This window comes from Pistacia vera, unplaced genomic scaffold, assembly GCF_008641045.1.
Source record: "Pistacia vera cultivar Batoury unplaced genomic scaffold, PisVer_v2 Contig426, whole genome shotgun sequence".
NCBI lineage: Eukaryota > Viridiplantae > Streptophyta > Magnoliopsida > Sapindales > Anacardiaceae > Pistacia > Pistacia vera.
In genome coordinates, this window is record NW_022196253.1 from 712928 (window position 1) to 716575 (window position 3648).

Here is a 3648-nt window from a genome sequence, read left to right on the forward strand (position 1 = left end):
ATGTTGGAAAGTTGCAGAAGCGTTGCACAAGCCAAAAGGCATTCTTCGATAGGCAAATGTTCCGTATGGGCACGTGAAAGTCGTTTTCTCTTGATCTTCTGGTGATATAGCAATTTGATTGTAGCCTGAATATCCATCCAAGAAACAATAGAACTCGTGGCCAGCTAACCTCTCCAACATTTGATCAATGAATGGCAATGGAAAATGGTCTTTACGAGTCGCGGAATTCAGTTTGTGATAGTCGATACATACTCTCCATCCTGTGATTGTTCATGTTGGAATCAACTCGTTGTTATCATTATGGACCACTATCATTCCTCCCTTCTTTGGCACTATTTGGACTGGACTCACCCATGCACTATCCAAAATTGGATATATGATTCTTGCATCTAAAAGCTTCAACACCTCCTTCTTGACCACTTTTTGCATTGATAGATTCAATCTTCTCTATGGTTGGACAGTAGGTTTATAAATTTCCTCCATTAAGATCTTATGCGTGCAGATTGAAGGACTGACCTTTTATATCCCCAATTGTCCATCCAATAGCCTTCTTGTATTTTCTCAATATGCGTAGCAACTTGTCTTCCTCTACAACACTCGAAGAAGCATTAGTAATGACTGGAAAAAATTTACCCTCTTCTAAAAACGCATACCTTAAATGAGATGGTAGTTGCTTGAGCTCAAGTGTAGGTGCCTTTGTGATTGGTAAAGTTGACTGAGACGCCACAGCTCCAATTTCTCTAATCGAATTAGCTTCAGGACGAACCAAGGGTGGTAAAGCATTTAAGTATCTTAAACACTCTCTAATCTGTTCACTATCAACTTCATCCTCCTGATCTCTAGAATTCATCAAACAATTCTCTAAAGGAAAAATGGGGTAGCTCTCTTCAAATTTCTGCTCCACTATGGCGTCGAGAACATCAATCTTAAAGCATAAGTCTAGTTCAAATGGACGCTTCATGGATTCAAAAACATCACATTCTACTTGCTCATCTTCTACCCTCAAGATTAATTTCCCTTGGTGGACATCTATCAATGTTCTACTCGTGGCTAGAAAATGTCGTCCTAAAATTAAAGGTATCTCCTTATCTTCCTCCATGTCTAACACTGTGAAATCTACTGGGAAAATCAGTTTGTCTACCTTAATCAAGACGTCTTCTACCACCCCCCTAGGATATGTTATCGATAGATCAGCTAATTGGAGAGACACGATGGTTGGCTTCACTTCTCCTAATCCAAGCTTCCTATAGATGGAAAACAGTATTAAGTTAATACTTGCCCCTAAATCACATAACACTTTATTAAAATAACAACTACTAATAATACAAGGGATAGTAAAACTCCTTGGATCTATTAGTTTAGGTGGTAGTTTCTTTTGAATCAACGCGTTGCATTCCTCCGTGAGCATAACTTTCTCGTGTTCCTCGAATTTTCTCGTGTGTGAGGATCTCCTTCAGAAACTTCGCATACTTCGGCATTTGTTCTAGCATATCAACAAAATGGATATTAATATGTAAACTTCGAAACATGTCACTAAACTTACCAAATTGCTTATCGAGCTTCTGATTTTTCAACTGTTGTGGGTATGGAAGGGTTGCCTGGCTTGAAGGAAGTTTCTGCTTAGATGCACGCTCGCCGCGGCGATGAGTTTGAAACTTCTGATACATTCAGAGCAAGATCACGCTCGCCGCGGCCACCATCTTCATCGCCGCAGCGATTGTCCCTATTTCTAACGAATTTCTCCACAATCTCACGCTCGCCGCGGCCACCATTTTCACCGCTGTGATGATCATCCTTCAGGTCTTATTCTTTCCTCTGTTTTTCACCCTTTGAATTTTCCAAACTTCTTCCACTCCTCAAAGTGATTGCATGCGCTTGTTCCTTTGGATTCTTCTCTGTACACTCGGCAAAGCTCCTTGAACTCTTCCCACTAATATGTTGTGAATTTGCCCAATTTAAGTCTCAAGGTTCCTAATAGAGGCTGGTTGATTTTGAACCAAGATGTCAGTCTTCTCAAACCTCTTGCTTGTCTCTTCAATGAACTTGGTCAACACATTCTCTAAATTAGATTTTTGCTCTTGAGGTTGAAAAACGGGAGCTTGTTTTTGCTCATTGTTATTGCTCCATGAAAAATTAGGGTGTTTCCTCCATGCTGGATTATATGTATTGGAATATGGATTCCCTTGCCCCCTTTAGAAATTATTAACGTAATTGGCTTGTTCAGGCTGAGCAAACGGGTTTCCTTCTTGGAAATCCTTCGATGAATGATTTCCTGCACAAGATCACATATTAGAGAAGAAGATTCAATTGCATTTACTTTCAATACATTACCTAATTGCTTCTGGATGTTCGAAAGTTGAGCAGCCAATGTCATGTAACCGTCAACTTCATGCACTCCCGCTGATCTCCTTATTGAAGTTCTCTCTGGAGTCCTCATATAGTTATTGTTCGCCATCACCTCAATCAGATTGTATGCTTCCTCTGGCGTTTTATTGTTCAAGGCTCCCCCACTTGCAGCATCAATCATAGCTTGAATAGTTGGTAGCAATCCTTGGTAGAACGTTTGCACTTGCGACCATATTGGTAAACCATGGTGAGAGCACCTTCGTAAGAGATCTTTATACCTTTCCCATGCTTCATACAATGACTGAATCTTGTTGGTAATAGTTGGTAATCTCACTCCTCAGCTTGGCAGACTTGGCAGGTGGAAAGCATTTAGTGAGGACGCTTGAGCTAACTCATTCCATGTCGTGATGCTCCCAGATGGCAGAGAAATCAACCAAGCCTTAGCTTTATCCCGAAGAGAGAATGGGAAAAGCCTTAGCCTATTCGCGTTATCGGATACTCCATTATGCCTGAATGTGTCGCATAACTCCAGAAAATTTGCGATATGTAGGTTGGGATCATCATTAGGTAACCCAGCGAATTGGACCAACTGCTAAATCATTCCAATAATTGCTGGCTTAATCTCAAAATTATTCGCTTGAACGGGTGGTCTCCTGATGCTAAAATAGCACCCATCAATAGTAGGACTAGAGTAGTCCTTCAATGCTCTCTGAACCACTGCTGCTCCACCATTTGCATTTCCCCTTAAATTATCCTCAGTCTCATTCTCTTGATTTCCCATATTGGGATTCACAATTCCTGTGTTAGCCATTGATTTTTCAGAGTTAGGTTGCCTCTTTTCTTTCCTCAACTGTTTCGCGGTTCTCTTGATCTCAAAATCTAGTGGATTAAGATCACCACGACCTCTTGAACATAAACTCTCCAGATTCTAGCTGAAAACAACAAACAAAACAAACAAAAATAAAAATTAATTAGTAAACAAAAATAAAACAAATCAAATTAGCAACTAAATATTTCGTATTGATATTGGTAAAACGAAATAGTTCCCCGACAACGGCGCCAAAAACTTGACAAGCTTTTCGTAAGTGTACGAAATCGTGCAAGTAGTAAAACTCGAGTAAACGAGTGTCGAATCCCAAGAGAACTACCTACCAAGTACCAAACTAGTCTATTTTATTGCTATTTGATGAAACAAAATTTTATGAATGAATTTAACAAATTAAAAACTAAACAAATCAGAATTTTATAAAAACTATGGTATAAAGATCAATAAGGCTAAACCCTAGGGCACAGATTTTACAC

The 3648-nt window shown here is 39.6% G+C and overlaps 1 non-coding gene across 1 annotated transcript; it reads left to right on the plus strand.

Moving 5' to 3' along the window:
• Positions 1-2585: 2585 nt before the first annotated feature.
• Positions 2586-2690, plus strand: LOC116143166. The gene has a single exon (XR_004130091.1). It is a non-coding gene; the product is annotated as a small nucleolar RNA R71 (small nucleolar RNA).
• Positions 2691-3648: the final 958 nt, after the last annotated feature.